Source organism: Aphelocoma coerulescens, chromosome 3, assembly GCF_041296385.1.
Source record: "Aphelocoma coerulescens isolate FSJ_1873_10779 chromosome 3, UR_Acoe_1.0, whole genome shotgun sequence".
NCBI classification, from domain to species: Eukaryota; Metazoa; Chordata; class Aves; order Passeriformes; family Corvidae; genus Aphelocoma; species Aphelocoma coerulescens.
In genome coordinates this window covers 18,089,050-18,109,304 of record NC_091016.1, presented here as the reverse complement: position 1 = coordinate 18,109,304, position 20,255 = coordinate 18,089,050, and the positions used below count along the sequence as shown (strand labels likewise).

The 20,255-nt window shown below is 49.7% G+C and overlaps 1 long non-coding RNA gene across 1 annotated transcript; it reads right to left on the bottom strand.

Annotated features, from left to right (window-relative positions):
• Window positions 1–11,711: 11,711 nt before the first annotated feature.
• On the bottom strand, window positions 11,712–13,427 carry LOC138107156 (uncharacterized). Its single transcript, XR_011149262.1, has 2 exons — window positions 12,983–13,427; window positions 11,712–11,992 (listed from the first exon to the last, which is right to left on the bottom strand). It is a non-coding gene; the product is annotated as an uncharacterized lncRNA (long non-coding RNA).
• Between the last annotated feature and the right edge of the window lie 6,828 nt (window positions 13,428–20,255).

Genomic DNA, 20,255 nt, shown 5'->3' with positions numbered 1-20,255 from the left:
CTCCTTCCTCATAGAAGGCACTCCAGGTCCTCCTGCCCTTTGCAGTAGTTGGCATTGGAGGGTTGCAAGTCTCAAATCCCATCTGTCAGGCTCTGTAAAACATGGGGAAGTTATTTGCAGCCTGTGTCAGGACAGTCAGAAGAGATCACAGAGTGAGTGCACAGCAAGTTGCAGAGTTTTGCTCGATGCTTGTTGAAGTTGGTTCTGGCCTGAAGAGAACAGAGATTTTTGATGTCTAAAAGAAAAAAAAAAAAAGTGACATTAAAGCTTGGATTGCTTCATGCCCGGGGAAAGTGACTTCATGAAGGCCTGGTGATGGGAAGAGCAAGGCAGGAAACGAGATCAGCTGTCCCTCAGGCTGTGCCCCAGGGCTGGGCTTTGCCACAGAGGGAGCATCTCAGCACAGCCCCGGCACAGAAACCACCCCCTGCCCCAGCCAGCTACACCCCACAAATGCCCCCTTTGGCCTGATGTGTCCCTCAGTGGGGAGTGGGGACCCACAAGGCTGCACCAGCCCAAGGTGGGGCAGCCTGGGTGATGTGAGGCAACACTGAGGAGAAGCAGCATCCTTTGCAGGCACCCATCTGCAGCTGTGATGAAGCTGTGCTGAGTATATCCATGCAGCTTGCTCAAGCTGGCCAGGTGATTTTCCCCTGGATGAGTAATCCTGTTTTCCTAGAGCCTGTTGACAATATTTTTCTTTGGCAAAGGCTCTCCCAGGGGTTCTTGTGCCAAAACCAATTTTTACAGGTAGTCTTTGGTAGCCAGCCCACAGGTACTGCATAAACAGGGGCTGGGAGGGGGAGTGCCCCCTCCCAGCAAGGGACCCCACAAAGAGCCACTTTTCTGCTCAGTGGGAGATGGGCCAGGTTTCCCTTCCAGCCTCCCTGGCAGGTCTTGCGGTGGCCACAAAACAAATGAAAACCATGGAGGAGCAGGGAGCCCCTGGCATGCCCAGCCCAGGCAGGGCTGGCTGGCCTGGTGGGTGCCAGCCTGGCCAGTCACAGCAGTGCCACAGCAGTGCCACAGCAGCCTGGTCCAGCCCCAGCTGTTGGTGGATCCCCTTCCCAAGTGGCAAGGGAAGAGCAAAGACTAAAAACAGTGGAAAAAAAAGAAATCTCATAAGGCTCCAGCAGCTGTTTCCTGCATTTCTGTGCTTTTGTAGGATAGTGTGTAACTTGTTGCTGTGGGAGAGCTGGGGCTTGCTCTCACCGTGGTGCACGCTCTGCAGCCAAAGGGACAATGCCTGACGATGCCACCTTGCTCTCAGTGCCCTCATGCCCCCAGGGCTCTCCAAAAGCCCCAAAATCACCATCCCCACTCAGACTCACCCAGCATGAGGATTTCAGGGACCAGGTCACATGGGAGATCAGGGCGCAGCCTCATGCATGGAGCAAGTGGGAGGTGAAGGGAAATACCCCAGCACTGGAAGTGGTGTAGCAAACCTGTTGCACAGAGGAGCTGCTTTGCCCAGCCACAGGAGCATTTCTCTTAGCCAGGCTTGGAAAAATCCTGGTCCTGGCTTCAACCCCGCAGTTGTTTTTAAGGCAAGGAGCTGCAGCTGAGTTCCTGCTGGGCCTACATCCTCTTCATTTCCCTGCTGTGCTCTGCTGTTGGCAGCACAGAGTCCCCAGCAAACTTACCCAGGCAGGCTGGGCAACACCCGGGGCTGTGGATGTACACACGGTGCCAGTGCACACCTTGGCACACATGGACAGCGTGACTAAAGCATCCCCACAGCCCCACAGAGGGCAGCAGGCACCTCCTGCCTGCCCACCTCACTCACCCTGGGTGGACACAGCGGAGCACCCAAGTTTTCCAGCCTGCTGTTAGGTCATCTCAACACCACAGTTTGGCTCTGGATGACAAGATCAGCCACATCTGGCACTGGGAGTTGGGTCTGAGTCAACACCAATATTTGAAGATGTGTGCAAATGCAGTTTAAAAAGAAACCCCAAACCAAACCACCCTAAACCAGCTACTGACCTGGCTGGCATGAAACTGCCCCCCAAAGGCAGCAGCAGCCTCCCCAGGCTCAGCATAGCCCCTACCAGCACCCCACACCCACCACCACCTGCAGGAGAGAGAGGGAAGCTTCAGCCAGCCAGGCACAGAGCAGAGGCAGGACCCCTCCTCCAGGCAGCAGCTGGGCTGAGCCATCCTGGCAAAACAAGTCCCACTGCCCTAATTTCTCATGGTTTTTCATACCTTAGCCATAGACAGCATTTAAATTCACTTAAAGTCACCATCAGGTGAGGTTTCTGTTGCTCTGGCACACCAGAGCAGAGTTCCACGTGGCTACAGGGGCCCAGCCCAGCAGCAGGCAGCCCTGGGGGAGCGAGTGGCTGGCCCAGCTCTACGCCCCAGGGCCCACCCCGTGGGTTTGCCGGAAATTTTCCCGATTTTCCTTGCTGGAAAGGACTGGGAGCCTGGTGTGTCCGGGCTTCCATCAGTGTCCCGGCCCCTGCAGCAGCCAGGAGATGTGTCCAGGCCGGTGTGTCCCACTGGGCTGCTGTTCTGTGTCCCACACGTGCTCCTGCGGGAGCGCAGGGACCTCCGGACCAGGAGTGCTGGCCAGCCTGGCACGGCTGCACTCGGATGTCAGGAGCCAGGACCCAGCACAGCCCAGCACAGCAGCTGCTTTTTGACCCCAGTAAAAAGGGGGGAACAACCCCGTTCTGGCACTGCAAGGAGCAGCCTGGGGCACAGCCAGAGCCCGTGGCGTCCCAAGGGAGGTGAGAGCTGCTGCTGTGCTCCCGATCAGGGGCTCCTGGCCGGCTGGGTACGGCCCAGAAGGGTTGCTGGCATGCCCTGCCAGTGAGGAACCCCCAGCTGCAGAGCAGGATTTGCATCCACCCGAACACCAGCGCTGTACAGCGAGCTGCTGGGATCGTGCCATTAGATGGGGCTATAGTTAAAGAATTAGGATTTGTATTTCAGACTCCGAGTAGGACTTGCCCGGGGTCAGCAGGTAAGTCCTGGCCATCCCTGCCTTGGTCTGACGCCCTGAGACAGGAGGTGGATGCTCCTGGGGTACAGAGGGGTGGCAGGAGGGATGGGAGTCCCACAGAGTCTGTGGGAAGCTGCAGGTGAGAGAAGTTAACAAATTTCCACTCCAGGTGTTGCAGAGTTTATCCACCCCGATTCCTCTGTAATACCCCTTGTTTTTCCCTGGTGTAGAACACAGACCACAGAAATGGCAAAGGCCCCTGGCAAAGGCAGGTGCCTGGTGCTAGTCTGCCCATGGGCTCCTTTTGGCTCACAGAAGGAGTCTCACCAGTTCCTGGCCTAAACTGTCAAGGCTGCAGGTGCTGCCTAAATGCTTAGGGGAAAAAAATAATAATCCAGCTGAAGACTTTGAAGCTGCAAAATAACACCAAGCTGAGCAATCCCCAGGGGAATCGGCATCTGTGTGACACTGCTGGAGAGGATGAGACATGGAGCAGAGCTTGCCCAGGGTTTGCCAAGCCACAGTGAGAGCCCTTTGCCATGGGGCCATCCCATCCCTTTTGCCATGCCAGCTCAGGTGCCTCTGTGGTGCTGGAAGAGACATAGGAGGAGTTGGGCTGGCCCTCGTCCCAGGAGCATCAGCATCTCTGCTACCACAGCAGGAACTTCTGGATTACAAACCACAAAACCAAAGTGCAGGCGCGGCCACTGGCCTCCTCCATGCCCAGGCACATTCTGTGTAGCAGAAATTCACTTCCCAGCACACAAATTGCTGCCCCTTTGAGGACATGAGCACCCAGGAATAGCTCTTGGCAATGCTATCAGAAAACACCAGGATTTTTGGCAGCTCCCACATCCTGTTATTTGTGGGAATAAAGCCATTTATCCAGGATGAGAAGAAGAAGGGGTGCCCTCAGCCTGCACCCAAACCCATTCTGCTCTCCCAATACCTGAATGGAAGGACATTGAGCAGAGCAAGGGCCATCCCAGCCTCTGGGAAGGATGGACCAGCCTGGCTGAAAGCCACTGTCCTTCACCAGGGCGGCCACACCAATGCCTGGCCATGCCAAGCACATGGGGCATTGCCCAGACAAGCACTGGGGATCAAAAAACAGCCCTTCCCATCTTTCATAAAGCACAAAATCCCAGACATGCACCAGAACAAGGAAGGCCAAGGCTGCCCGAGCAGGCAGCACACGTGCCTGTGTGAGGGGGGTGAGCAGGAAAAGAAATAGGAAGTGGAGACAAAGAATTTCCGCAACATCCCTCCAAACCGCTTCCTGCACGTTGGGAGTCAGGAAACACTCACAGGAGAGATGCCCAGCCCAGGCTGAGCAGGGCCCCAAACAGCCCCTGGGGAAACAGGCTAAACACAGGCAGTGAGATGGAAACTCACAGCCCACACCCACAGTAAAAATCCCATTTGATGTATCAAGAATCCTGGATTTGGGAATGGCAAGTAGATGTGCACTTCCCCTCAGAAAACAGATGGACCAAACTCTCCAGGATCCGTATCTACCCCCCACCTCAGCACAAAACCCCTCCCAACAGCCCAGTGAGGAGTAAGCTGCCAGGAATGCCACTGATCCCCTGTGAGCCTGCAGGGACACCCTGATTTCAACACTCCCCCTTTGCTCCAGGAGAAAAACAGAGACATGTTACTTGTGGGTTGAGAAATGTCATGTTTGGATAAATAACTCAGTCCCAACCCAAGGGGCAGAAAGGCTGGAGCCCCAGGAGATGCTCCTAATTCCTTGAAGCAATCTGGGAGGAGCTGGTGGCTGCCTGGTGCAGTTCCCTGCATCCCACAGCAACAGGTGACATTTCACAGCCCACAAAAGCATTGCTGACCCAGGCATGGCTTTGCAGCCAATTGTAGGCAGTGTTTTATCTGCTCCCATGGAAAGCTTTGCATTTAGCTGCGTTAGGAAGCAGAGCTGCTTTTGCTTCCTGGGCCTGCAGCCCCTGCTCGGTATGGGCAGTGCCTGCAGCTGGCAACTCCTCCTCCAGAGGCAGGGCCTGGCCTTACAAATGTGGGACTTTTACATATTGGAAAGGTGTGTTGTGAGAGCACCTGTGGGATAACCTCTATTTTATACATGCAGCTTTGACACATTCTGGGGTTTTTTTCTTTCATTAAATTTCTCCTCATTTTGTGGGCTATTCGTTTTGGGTTCCTACTGGGTTTTGTGGCTGGCAACCCCCTGCTCAAGGCTGCTAAATGAGAAGATTTCATTGGGGCTGGTTAAATAAACTTCTTCCTATCAGAAGGGAGCATCTCTCACACGTGGGGTGGGACCAGCCTCTGTCACCAAAGTCAGGGTGGCACAGTAGGGAACTCTGACATGAGATTATGCCCTTTTTTTGTCCCCCTGATCTGTTTGGCAGGAGATGGTTAATGCCTGTAGTCAGAAGCCCTTCATTAGTCAGCTCATTAGTTAATCACGCTTGTACGTGTGATTCCTCCTGCCCCCATGCATGTGACAAGGGAAGCTGAGGAATCCATGGGAATTATTTAAATCACCCATATCCAAAACCTAAGGCTTAAATACCCTGACAGGCAAAGGAGCATTAATTCATACAACCTCCCAGCCTTCTCCCAGTGTCACTACTGTACTCCAAAATATTAATAAGCCCTAAAGCAATAATGGTTAACACTTCAGCCAGTTAGAAGGGAGTGGGGGGGGGGGGGTGTTAAGCATTAATTTGTCAGGAAGATGACAAGATTATTTACACCATCAGAAAAGCAGCTCATTAAAGCTGCCCTCATGCAAATACTTGGCCATGCTTTGTTGTAGGAGCATAAAGCAAGGGGGCTGCTCCTGACAGCAACTTGCTGCAGGGTTGCAGCAGAAGAGTCACAGCTCAGATGAGACAGAATGAACAGCAAGGGGATGGGACCTTCTGTGAAAGAAATCTGGGCACAAGTGAGAGAGACAATGTTGCAGCTGCTTGGTTTTACCCAACCTGTTGGGCAGGATGTGCCAGACGTGAGCTGACAGGATTTTATGGCTTTGAGATGTTCCCCCTCTCCTTCATGCAATGAACAGCAGAGAGGATCAGCGTGTTTCAATCCCATTGCTGTGTGCTAAGATGCAACCCTAGCCCTAACCCTAGCCATTCCCCAGCTGTGGGAATCCCCTGCAGCACACAGCCCTGCCCTGTTACCTCTAAGGCACCCAGCCATGCACACAAGTGATGCAGGAGGTGAACCACATCCTAAAGTTCCCCCAAGGCTTTACCCAGTGACCGAGGGATATCTCCAAGCTTCCACTGTCAGAGAAACCTCTAAGGGTTTATTTTAAACCTTTATTATCTTAATACATAATTCCCTGATGCTGGGCTTGTGCAGAATTTCAGCAACCACGCTGCACTCTGCTTACACACTGTGCACCCGAGGAAGGCATTTATTTTTGAAGGAGACCACGTCACCTCTTTAGTGTCCAGTGAAAGGATTCTGAGGTCCTCAGGGAAAAGAAACTTGAGACCACAAACTTCCAGACACAAATTACTCTGCCTATGCATGGAAGGAAAAGGAGCAGCCTCAAGTAGCAGCCACAAAAAACCCAGCAGGTGCCACAGCCTGGATGCCTGTCATGCACAGAGGACCTAACTCTGCTGCTGGTGCCAGTGGCACTGGGGAGGGGGGAATGGGGTGCAGATGAGCACTTCCCCACTTGGTCACTTCTAGGGGGAATTGGGCATTTACTGCTTTTAAATAAAGCTGAGAGTCTGCCTCTCTGAGTGGCAAGGGGCGTCAGAAGGGTCTCTGGTGCTCTCTGTGGATCCAACACTGTACCAAGGGTGTGCTGGGATGGGCAGGAGATGCGCTGCAAGCTGGGAACCCTCTCTGCTCCATTTCACCCCCAGGTTTGCATTGTTTGGCACTGGGCAGCACATTCCATCAGGAAGGCAGGTTGGATGAGAGCAGCAGAGATGCTCCTCACACAGCAAGGAATGCTGAGTCCCTGAGGATGAGCCTACAGCCTCCACTGCAGCTTCTGTCTCAGGGCTGGGCTTCCCACAGGGCACTGGGATCGTCAGAGGGATCATCCCAGGAGGGTGAGTCTGAAAAAAGCAGTGGATTTACCCTTGTGACTGCAGAGCTGCTGGGGCTTCACTCTGTGCACCCGAGCTACCCCCACCCAGATCCCAAATTCTCATGTGGCCCTATTGCCACTGCCCCCTCCCCTCTGTGCCCAGTGTCCCAGCTTCTCCCAAATCATGCTCACCAGGCCCCTCTGGGATGCTGAACTGCCTGGTTTTTCTAGGAGCTGTTCAGTACCCAGGAGGAAAAAAAGAGAGGGGGACTGGAGTCCTGGTGAAAAATATGGTGGCAGCAAAGCGCTGTTATAGCCACAGCATGGAGTTATTAAGGAGAGGCAGGGAGGAGTAACATCTTTTATAGGACCAATTTATAGTGTTGGGAAACAGGCTTATGGGCACAGGCACCCTCTCACAGGAGAATGGATGTGCTTCCTCTCGGGCAGAATCCATTAAAGGGATGTATTTGGACAGGGTGGTGAGGAGCAGCAGCACAAAAATCCTAAAATAGACACGACAATGTTTCTTTCTGCCTGGCTCAACTTGAGCAGGAGTTTCTGCTGCTCCTCCAGCAACTTGCCCAAGGGGAGAGGTTTCCCTCCAGCACCATACCCACCTCCATCCCAAAGCTGGCCCAGTGTGGTGGGCTCAGGCTGCAGGGCCGTTCCTGCCATCCAGTTCAGTGATCTGCCATTTCTGGAAGCTTTAGACAAACACTGTACCCCTCACACGGCTTCCACGCTTCTCATCTCCCCTTGTCAGCCTTTGCATTATGTGTGTAAATTCAAGTGATGCCCCTAGCAGGAAATTTCAAGTCCCAAGGAGTTGGGTAATGCCCAGGGAAAACCAAATCACAAGGCAGGAAAATTATGGGGAGTGGGAAGGGGAGGTGTTAGATGCTAAATTCTGATTTGCGGAGTCAGACAGTGAGCAGACACGGATGGAAATGAAAGACTGTTTTTGTCTTGTCTCTGAAATCCTGTCCTTTTTTATAGCCAACTTCTGCTGCAGAAGGGAGATGGGATGGGGATGGGACTGGGACTGGGAGGGGACTGGGAAGGGACTGGGAAGGCAGGAGATCAGCAGTGCAGTGCAGCTGGAGGTCCCTAAAGCAGACTGCAGTCCCCTGGGGTGACATCCAGCTTTTGTTCCCAACTCTGTCCCACTGAGCTGGATAATTAATTCTAGAGCTTTTATTTAAATTCTGATCCAATACTTGTGACTTTTGGCCCATTCCTTGCTGTTGCCATCACTCCCTGCCCACCAGGACATGCCACTCCAATACAGAGCAGAGAAACACCTTGACCCTTGTGCTCCCAAATGAAATATTTGGCATGTTCCCTGCCATGCTCAGGCAAGACAAATATTCTTTTCTTTGATTTGTTTCAGACATACCAGCCATAAAGCTCAGTTTCTGGCCTCTTGTTTTCATGTGATCAGACTGGCTCAGAGGAAGGCAGGGATCCATCTTTCTCTGCGCCTGGTAGCCTCAGCACATCTCTGAGCAAACACCCTCAGTTTCTTCCCCTTGCTACCCAAAATCACCTCCCAGTCCCATCACCTCCTCCCTTCCAGCTCCAGCTGCCATTTTCTCCAGGTGAGCCACCAGTGCTGGGTGCTCAGGTGGAGCTGCAGTGACCTTTGCTGTCTCACGGTGGCCGAAGCCCAGCCAGGCGGGTGCTGGGATGGCCACTGCCCTCAGAAGCACTGCCAAAGACAGACACTCCTGTGAAAACCTCCCCTCGGGCCCGAGGTATTCCATGCTGTTGGGAATGGAGCCCAGTGTTCCATTAAATCAGTTTTTTTCCTGCACACAGGCACTCAAAGACATCTCTGAATTGACTCTGTGCCCCAGGCAGATTTTGTCCCATATGAGTCTTTCACCCTCGATATTTTTTGCCTTATTGCTAAAAGAAAATTGTCCAAACTGACCTCATGCACACCAAATAACTCCTCACTAAATTCCTCAGAACCACTGCTCCCTGAAGAGGTGCATAATGAGCAGGAGCAATTTTCAACTACTTTAGAAAAGTAATCAGTTACAGAATCATCAGAGAAAGGTTTGGGTTGGAAGGGACCCTAAAGATCACCTACTTCTGACCCCCCTGTCATGGGCAGGGACAACTTCCACTAGAGCAGGTTGCTCAGAGCCCCATCCAACGTGGCTTTGAACACTGCCAGGGATGGAGCATCCAGAACTTCTCTGGGCAACCTGTGCCAGTGCCTCACCACCCTCACAGAAGTAAAGAACTTCTGACCAGTATCTAATCTAAATCTACTCTCTGTCTAAATCTAATCTAAACCTACCCCCAGACCCTTTGTCCTTTCACTACAGGCCCTTGCAAAAAGCCCTTCTCCAGCTTTTTTTAGGTCTCCTTTAGGTACTGGAAGGTGTTACAAAGTCTCCCCAGAGCCTTCTCTTCTCCAAGCTGAACAACCAGCTCTCCTCACTCCAGCAAGTCCATGTCCTTCTTACACTGGGGATCCCAGAGCTGGATGCAGCACTGCAGGTGGAGTCTCACGAGGGCAGAGCAGAAGGCAGAATCCCCTCCCTCAGCCTGCTGGCCACACTTCCCTGCTGCAGCCCAGGATGAGGTTGGTTTGCTGTCCCTCCGAAGGCACAGCAAAGAGAGTGCGGGCTGGGGAGCAGGACTGGGCCGAGTTCCCATGGGAATGCTTCCCACATCCTTGCCTTGCTGTAAGTAGAGTACCTGCAGCTCTGGTGGCACTCTCTGGGTGGATGTAGGACTAAGGAGAAGCCCTAGGATAGGGCATACCCTGTTATTGTGATGGGAAGCTGAAGCATTTACCCAAAACAGCTCCAAGCATTGTCACCACAAAGGATGCTCCTTGGGCCAAGCAGGGGAAATCAGTCTGGGATCTGTGACTCCTGCAGCATCCTGTGAAAGGCAGATGCTGCCTGGTGCAGCCCTGAGATGGTTTTTGCTGGAGCATCCCATTGTGGTCACCATTGTACTGCTGCTGCAAGGAAAACCTTCCACAGGAAGTACATGGATTGAAGCGGTTCTGCTCGGTGCTGGATTTATTCTGGAACAGCTTTAATAGGGCACCACTGCCCTTCCATTTTCTTCCAAGAAATACTCAGAATTTCCCAGCCTGCTGCACAGATGCTCTGCTCTCCAAGTAGCCATTGCCTGTAATTTTGACCATTGTCTTTCTTGCACCTGCATAGAAGTCATTTGTGCAGTTAAAACAACTTAAATGGGAACACGAGGGGTCACTTTAACAACTGCTTGCATAGATGGAGGTGGGAAGAGTGTGGCTAACCTGGCCGGGGGAAGGCTGACCTCTCCCTGCTCTACTCCTCACATCTCAGATGGAAAGGAGCAAACCACCTCCTCTCAACTGTGTCCAGCACAGGTAGAGTGGTGTTTGTAGTGTCCCCAATTAACTAGAGCACATCTACACATTAATTAGCTCTTTGTGCCCAGTTATTCTATTTATAACCTTTATTACATCCCTCTGTCAACAGGACATCTCCCCATCACTGCTGCCTGGGGGTGAGGGCAAAGGTCTCTGGATGGATGCGAAAATGGGAGCCAAGATGGCTCAGCTCATGGCTAGGGCTGAATTTCTGCCACAGAGGTGCTGTGTAACCTTGGAGAATAATAACAACAACAGAAAATAATAAGCCTTTCACACAGGCAAGTTATGAAAAATTGAGCTGCTTCTGAAAGAAAGAAATAGAGAGTAGCTCAAAGGAGAGTTAAAGCGGTCACCTCAGCTGTGACACAGCCGCATAACACCCAAGCTTCCAGCATATTCTTCCAGCATTCTTCCTTCAGTGCCTCTAAAGCATCCTTTCAGCCCATTCCACCTCTGCAGCTGGAGCCAGCCTCACACACACTCAAATATCCTGGGAGGGAGCATCCCTGCAATCCAGCCAGCAGCTCCAGCACAGCTGCTCACGCCGGGTTTGCAGCCTGGCGTTGCAAAGGCTGGAGCTTCACAAGGGCATCATTGGCTGTTGGGGAGGAGAGAAAATCATCTTCTCCCTTCTCATTTCTGACTGCCTGAAATGAGGTCTGGAGACTGAACATCTGCTTAACGTGCCAGTCAGGCAGGGACACGCTCCCTTCGTTTATTGCAGAGCCACGGTCGGTCGCAGAAAGCCGAGTTTCCATGTATAGCCTGGAGACACACACATGGCCCTGGCTTCCCAGCCAGAGCCACAGCAGGGCAGGAGAAGGAAAGTAGCAGAAAGAAAAATGGGGATGCAGACTAGAGCAGAACACCCACAGAATGTCTGAAACCATCTAGCAGTGTAGGTCCTCCAGTGGCACCTGAAGAGTGGGGTGGCTGCTGCCTGTCCCAGCTGGGGTTAAGCCTCTGCCTTCTGAAATCCAAGCCTGGCATCAGAGGTATGGGGAGATTCATGGATCACAGTGGAAATACAGGAGCAGACAGCACAGCCAAGTTCGTTCAGCAGAGCAGAGTGATAAACAGAGAGCAAACAGCCCATTGCATGCTAATTTCCCACGAGGATCAATTAACTGTAGTTAAAAAATATATTTTTAATGCCATAATCTTCAACTGTCACTGGCTGACTGCAGTCACAAAGTGGAGCCAAAGATATTGGTTCCTCATTAAAAAATCCCCATGTTTTTGGCTGCTAATATCAGCACCAGGCAGCCCTGCACCCAACAGAGACACAGGAACCAGCACAGGGGACACCAAGAACAAGTCTAATGCCAAAATGGTGTTATGACATTTTATTAAATAAAATATGCTTATTTAGCCACCTCTAAATAAGGTGGGTGTATTTCCCGCTGTTTGAATCTGTTCAGCTATGGAACAACATCATTGTCAACATCTAGGTGATCATTTAAAGCAGCAGGGAGCTCAGCAACATTGCTGAAAGCTGGTTTCCATCAGCAGAAATGCACTCCTCTTTGAGCTTCCCAGGAGAAGCTTCTATGGTCCCACCTGAATTCTTGCTCTGCCAACAGTGGAGCACCAATCCCAGCTTTCAGAGGACCTGCAACAGGAGGAGGGTGCATTTCAGGAGCTAAACCCCTCATCTCTGGGGTAAATCTCACCTAGTGGTTGGTGGCCCTTTGGAGTGTGTTGCAAACAGTTACCGCTGTCCCAGCCATGCTGCAAAGGCATAAAAGCAGCAACCTCATTTTTAGAAGAGAAAACAAAAATCCAGAAGTGATGTAATTTGCCCAAAAGAGATGAGAAAGTAATTCTCAGGGCAAGGTGGGGAAGGGAAATCCTGCTCCTGGGCTCATGGAGAGAATTTGGGTGTCTGTGCTGACTGCATCCCAGGGAAGCTCTTCTCAGGGCTCATTTTTTGCATGTTGGTGTCTCCATCACACTTTTGCTCCACCCTGTGCTTTGTTGTACCGGGTCCTGAGTTTATTTGATATGGAAACACTTCCAGCATGCTCTTCCTCAACCTGTGAAGCACTGGTCACAGCTGTGGCATTGTACAAGTACCAGTGGGTAAAGGCTCAGTTAATTTTATTTTGACTGCCTCCACCCTGAAGCTCTAGCTCAATATCTTACTGAGTTTTACTCAGGAGCTGAGATTTGGCACCCTGGTCCAGCGGCTCCCTGCACTCACAGGATGCAGCAATAGGTACTCTGCGAATCCCCACATCACCGGGATAAAAGCAGCCACAACTCAGGACCAACGTATCATAATTAGGCCAGCTGAAGAAGTGATTAGTACCAGGCTGCATCTTGAGGATGACAGTAGCACCATGGTGCTAAATAGAAGTGCTTCTATGTGGTGCCAGTCAGCTCACAGTGGATCTTGTCTGCTGCCTGTTTACCTTGCTTGAAAGTGAGCTGCAGACAGCGGATCCATCTTCATCCGTCCCACAGTAAAACACACAACCCCACAAATTTGCTGTCACGAGGGGAAACCACAGCTTTGTGTATCCCCAAATCCAGCCAGGAGCCTATTGGAAGTGGACACTTGCTCTGCCACTGGCTTTACTGCGCCCCATTCCTCACCTACCTCACACACCATCTCTGCAAGCCGGAGGCTGGGGCAAACACCTTGATTCTGAGCTGCTCTGCAGAGCATGTGCTGGAAAACCACAGGATGGAAGGATGGAAGACTGGTGGGGAAACAAAATTAATTTTCTCGTATTTGATAAAAGAAACCCAAGAAAGAAGTCATCATTAGAACTGTGCTGCATCTGCCTTGACACTGCGAAGGCAGCTCTCAGAGGAGGTGAGGAGAGGGCAGGACAGAGCAGGTACATGCACAAGAGGAAGAGAAATCACTGTTCTCCACGTTGCAGCCCTTCATAGCCTCTAAAGAAAGTGTCTGGGCTGGGCCCTGGTGGCTGTGGCCTGGGTGATAAATGTGAGCTCCACAGTTTGGTCGGTGCCATTTTAGCACTGTACATCAGTAAAAAGGTTTCTTCTTTCTGAAGAATCCATGCAACTTTTGCCACTTTAAAAAAAAATACAGAAAAGGCAATATTAACAAGTAAACCTGGGGCAACTTACCTTTAACAACCCTACAGAAAAAAAAATTATAGAGAGTTTTATATACAAAGCTAGCAGCAACCTTCCATTGTAATACTCCATTCCTCTCCCCTTGTGACGTTGGTATGAGATTGAGGAAATGTTTTTCTAATATGCCTAAATATATAATTATCATAAATATATTATAATTTAAACATTAAAAAAAGCATCTGCTTAACCTCACATGCTTAAATAACAACACATTATTATTATTATTATTATTATTATACATTTTAGTACACACATATATAATTACATATAATTCACAATAATGTATTTACAATAAATATATGTATATATAACACTGATTTTTTAATGCCTGGGAGCAGTGGCAGGAGAGGGAGCCTGTGCATGTGGCAGAGCCTCTGCTCCCTTCAGGCAGGGAATGTGGTGGCACTCCTGTTTTACAGGGAGCAGGGCTATGGATGTGCAGAGAGGGGCAGGGCAGTGCAGCAGGGGAGAGAGGAGGCTTTATGGCAAGGATGGAATTATGCCTCTCTGGTTTGCAGAGAGAGCACACAAGTCACAGTGACATGGAATTTGAGCAACCCAGGTTTCCCTGTACTGGGGACACAGGCTCGCTGTGTTCCTTCCATGCTGGGAGCACATTCCCTGCCGGCACAACAGCAGGGCAGCAGGAAGGCCAGGGCAACCTCAGGAGCAAGGTGCCAAGGCCGACGGCACCCTGGTGTTAGCCCTGTGTCTTACAGGATCTCTGGGGCTCAGGTGAGGCAGAGCAGGGGGACAGTTCAGTGCCAGCAGCAGCAGTGGAGCCAGAGCAGCTTCTCCTCGGCACGGCAGGAGCAGATGTGTTCCTACGGAGCTGCTATGCCCCGGCTCCACGATGCTCCCGGGTGCACTATAACCCTCGTGTGCACCCACAGCCAGGGCTTTCACATTACAGAGAGTGGCTGCTGCACGCTGTGCTCTTCCAGCAATATCCAGGATGGCTTTAAAGTAGCCTGTGAGCTGTTGTGAACTTGAATGCTACCCTATTAGTGTTTATTAATTTATTGAATAAACACCAGCGAGGTTAGATGCTGTCTGTGGCTTTGGCTTCTCTTTTCCACAGCATTCAAAGCAATTACTTTCATGAAAGCAAATGATCCATTTAGCTGGAGAACCTATAAGGCAGAAATGAGATCAGATTCCTGAACAGATGTGCCCTCCTCTAGAGGGATTCGGTGTCTGCGAGGCTTCAAGCTGACACCAGGCAGAAAACATCTCTTAACTCCCCTACCTTTGAGCTGCACAGCAGAACTGGAGGTTTTATCAAAGAACCAGTTCCACACTTCAGAACAAGGGCAAGCACCATAATTTTAAAGCATTTCATGTCCCAAGGAAGGGGAGGGAGGAAGGATGTCTTTCTCCTGGGGATGGGGATGGCATCACCATAGAAGCCCCAAACCCCAATCCACTAAAATGAGTTCCTCCTCCTCGACAGTGCACAGAGAAACGCTTTCGCTCATTTTTTGCACACACAGACCTGAAGAGGGGGCTGGAGGGAGCCCACAGCTCCTGCATGCCCACACACTGTGTAACGCTTTCCCTCGGCTGGTGCTGTGTTGTCTCAGGAAACACCTGAGCTCCCCACCCAGCTCAGTTCCACTCCAGTCAGGAGCAAGTCACAACTCCCTTGTGTCAGTTCAGCGACTGCTCCGAGAGCCAGCAGCACACCGCGGCTCAGGTCATGCCCTGGGAACATGGCAAAACCCTCCTGGAACCATGGACCTCAACCATGCCAGGAAGACAGTGCATCCATCCACAGCAGGATCCCTCAAACCAACACCTGGGACTGCTCCTGTTGTTCGCATCTGCCTGGTGAAGTCCCAGCGCACAGCCTGTCCTCCGGGGAGAGCAGTGGCATCCCCGTGCTCCAAACACTGCCCACACCCCCAGGACCTGCTAAAGAAGTCTCCCCTCCTCTGAGCATCTTCCCTGGCCCACGCCCTCAGCCCCAGCGAGGTGCAGATGGCAGGAGGTACAAAGGAAAAGCCATCATCGACAGCCCCTCTGGGCAAAGCACGTCAGCAAGGCAGCACACGGAGCTTGTGCCGCTCCTGCCAGCTCCCTGCCCTGCTCCACAGCCGAGCCAAAGCCCGAGGTCCCAGGGATCCGCACGCCCGAGCCTGGCAGCTCTCCCGTGCCCCGAATTAGCCGGCACCGAGGCTGTTTGAAGCGGCTCCAGCCTTCAGATGCAGGGACACGCAGCCCCTCCGCGGTAACCGGTCCTGGGGCCGCTTCCAGCTGGGACGCCTCTCCTGCCATCCCCGATTCGTGCTCGCGCTCCTCACGGCCGGCATCCGTGCCCATGTGTTCACCTGGCAGCATTCCCAGCCTCGGGCTGCCTGACAAGGCCTCAGCTGCCAGGTAGTGATGCATTGGGAGAGGGAGGCCTGAGCAGGACTGTAAATACTGTTCCTTCAGCCTTCCTGCTCCTCCAGCACACGGAAAAGAAAGGAACCTCTCGCACCTGACGATGACTGCAGTGTTGTCTCAGCCTCTCCTCAAAGCAGCCACAAGATGAAGGCAGAAGGGGGAATATACCCCTCACCAACTCAACAGATGCTGAGGAAAACTAAAGTAGCTGAAATCACAGTCTCTTGCAACTCGAGGTTGGCAGGAGTGGAGATCAACTGTTCAGGGGCAAAGAGTGATGGGGGCAAACCCAAGGATCAGCATTTATCACCGAGGTACGTGGGATTAGCTCTCACTCACTCTGGGATGTATAGGCCACAGACATTTTCCAGCTGGGTTGTGCTTGGGATGCTTCCATGAAACAGCACATGCACCGAGCACAGTGAGGTGGTGAGGGGAGCTCCTCCCAAGGGAGTGGGGCGAGAACGCTCAGTCCTGACACCATCGGGAGACACAAGTGGTTTCCAGAGCTGTAGGGATTTTTTTTTTTCTTTTCTTTTTCAGGATTTAAAATTTTTTTTTCTTTTTTACTTCTTAAATTTTTGTGACATCACAGGAGCTTTCAGTATCATAAAGCACCCCTGCTGCTAGAGGCCCTGCTGTGTGTAATAGCCTGCCTGCAGGAGGAGATGAGGGGGATGCTGCTGGCAGGGGACAGTACAGCAGAGAATGTGAGCACACATCTCAAACCATGAGCTACATATAAGCCTACAAATGTGTTCTCAAGAGAGATGGGCAGAAAATCCAGGCTTATTTCCTACTGAAGAGCAACTATGACATTGACTTGGAGAGCACACACCCCCTGCCTTTGACCCCAACCTCATCTTTTGTAGGATTTTATCCCAGTGTCCTGATCTTTGGTGTTACTGCTGCAGAGGGGCAGTAAGGCTCACCATCAAGGAAAAAGCAGAAAGCTTCAGCCTAGGTGTGCTGCAACTGAGAGCATTCCTGAGCCTCAGTATTTTGCAGTCATTTCTCAGAATCAGACAACTGTCTTCATTTAAAAAAAATAAAATCTTGTATGTTTATTTAGTTGTGATCATGTAACAGCTAATATTCCCAGGAAGGCAATCAAAAAGGCAGCTTCCATTAAGATCAGCCTATGCAGTCCTAACACTCCCTTTTTAACACTACTATTGACAGATGTAAAGCTTTTTACACACTGAGCTATTTTTTGACATCGTATTACCAAGGTCAAAAGATCAAAGCCGCCTCACAGATTAAAAGAAAAAAATACATAAACGGTGGCTTTTTGTTCAGCAAAATACTTGCCTGTTTAGAGGCCGACCTGCCACAAACAAGTCTGCAACATCTACTTTGTGCAAGAACATCTCACCACTGAGGATGATTCATTTTACATGGGAGTAAGACACAAGTAAAAGCTGAGCAAAAAGCTCCCCAATATCATCCTGATCTGGACCAGGGAAAAAAAAAGAGCCCAACAACTATCCTGACACTAGAATTCCTCCTCTTCATCCCAGCCTTTGAAACCAAGTTATACAAAAAGTGTTACTAAGTTCTTATTCCTATGAAGGCCAAGAAAAGTAGGGTGTTTGCTTGCCAGAGTAAGAAATGAAATTGCAGTGAACAAAATATTTGACCAGAACACTGCCTGTACTTTATTAAACCATGAAATTTAAAATTAAGCTCCAGAAGATACATGGAAGTAACCCATCACAGTGTCCCAAGGGAGGCAGGTGTGGCAAGAAAAGCTGGTATTGGAATGGTAGCATGGGCATGAGTTTGGATTAAGTGTGCTGTGAGACTGAACCTAAACTGTGCACTGCAAGGGAAAACGGGTGTTCTCTCCTCCTGCCTGCTCCAGAGCAAGCAGATATGCAGAGTCCAATTCTGGCTAATTGACCAGAAACAGTGGCACAGGGAGTATGGATGTGAGTGAGACTCACTGGTTTCAGTCACATCAGAAAGTGTAATCTGGTCCCTGGATTAGGATCACCTAATAGCTACTGCCAGCTGGGATAAAGGGCTGGAGGTACACAGCCCAGAGATGCAACACTAAAATATAGGTACACTAATATTAGTTACTTTATATTCAGCAAGTTGCTTTCCTAAATAAAATCTGAAATGCTGGGTTTAAGCTCCATGTTAGCCAAGCTCTCAAGAACTGCCAGTTGAATTTGATAAAGCCACACAAGAGGGACTGATCTTGTGTCTGAAATTATTTTCCACTACATTAATTTTTGGCTCTGGTAAGCCAGTTGGGGTTTTGTGTTGCTAATACAAAGCAATCAACTCAAAATAAGGGTTTGTACTTACTTTGGGGGAAATGGCAGGTAAACACAGCTGTTAACATACAAATATAAAACAGAGACCTAAAACCCAGCTGATCACATACATATTATAAAGGACTTCACCAAAATAATTCAGAAATTGATTTGTGGACATACATCAAACAATGTCTTAAAGAGATGTTCAGCTTCTGAATAAGACTGTTACTAACAAGGAGCCACCTCAAATCCACCCCTCCACTCAGTGCAGTTAAACTGCTCCACAGAAGTACATCCACAGGACCACAGCTCGTTTCTAAGTATTCAAAATCTCAGCTGTGCCTGAATTGACCAGGGAACAGCAATTGGTATGGGGGGGAAAAAAGAGGTAAACTATTTTAGAAATGGAAGTTTCTTGGCACTGATACAGACACAGACAGCTAATCAGTAACAGGATTCATGGGGCACCTCTAGGACCACAGATTTCAAAAGGGCCAAGTTTATCCCTAAGCTGCAGGTATAGCATTGCACATAAATGTTGTCATCTACTCAGACTCCTGATCCCTTCATCTTCCCTTAGGATTTCCTCTGCCTTGAACAGTTTAACTGCTTTGTCAGTAAAACTGGGATATTCCTCCCCCCAATTCTCTCAAAGAGAAACAACTCACTATTTCATTTGAGAATCAGAATCTCTAGATTTTGTTTCCTAATATACCTAAGAAAGAAAAAAAATGAAGTTCCTTATCAGTACTTCAATTCCAGGTTATTAAGCAAAAACCACCCAAAACTACCCAGCCCAATCACATTTTTGTGTAGGTGCTTGCAGCACTGTTGACTGATAGGTGAAACAGAATTCTGAAGTACAGGACAAAACAAGTAGTTAATTATATTGAAAAGCACTGATAGCAAGTTTAACAGGATTGTTATCAAGTAGACAGAAGTGACATCTTAAGTCAGTTAAGTCTCAGTTGCTCACCTTTTACATTTCTGTTGTTCTGGATGCTCCAAGACAGGTCTTCCTTAACTTTCAGTTGATAGCTATGAACTGCTTGGCATCAAAAGGATGTGATCACATTTTGTCTAGCATTAGTCTTGCCTCTGACAAGCTACTCCATTTAAATAGACTTTACTTCACACAACCCTGGCAGACAGCATTCATTACCAAAGCCGAGCAAGTTATGAATAATGTGATTTATTCCATAATTTTTGGCTGTCTGTTCAAGATACCAAAGCAGATAATGTATCTCTATTAATCCTCTTTGGAAATCTTCAGACAAATTCACTCGTGTTTAGAGCTCACTCAAAACCTCTTGAAAGAAGTTAGCAGCGAATAAGCTCTGCAGGAGCCTTAGCATGGAGGTGAAATCTGTTCACCGCCTACGTATTTTCTGTGGAACTCATTTCATTATCTGCAAGAGCTATCAAGAACTACAGCACATAACTCGTTTCCAGACTGGTCTGCCAGAACCCTTAAACAAATTTCAGGGGGAAAAATTAAAACCAAGTTGTCACAGGGTGTAATTTCAGCAGTAAATTTCTTCATGTGTACTTTCGTCAGCAATTGCAGGAGAATATAAAAACTCAGTAAGTTTTAAATGTGTGATCCTGCCCAAGTACTGCTTCTGTGAAGAATTGTAACAAAAATGGTACAAAAGTGTCTTTTAGATTGGAGTGTACAAACTGAAACCAATCACAAGTGGACTAAGCTCTCAAAAATGCTAGAGGGTGTGACTGAAACAGAAAGGTAGTCAACCAAAAATGGGAACAGCTACAAGCCAAGAAACTAACAGAGTGGAAAAGGGTAAAAAAACCACAACAAAAAACGCCCAAGAGAAATAAAACCCCCAAACAGAAAAACCCCAGCCACTATACCACTTATACCATACTAAAACCCCATGAAAATTAGAAATGCTTCCAAATTCAGCACTAAATCAAGTAAGAAAGGAATTGAAATGACAACAAATTGCTGCTTCTTAGCACTGTAGCTCAGAGAGCTCGGTTCAGTTCTAGACTCTACCTGGTACTATACTCACCAAATCTGCTTTCCTGTGGAGCAGACAAGTTTTACACCCTTAAAAGAACCTCACATACACACTACTTCAGCCAAGT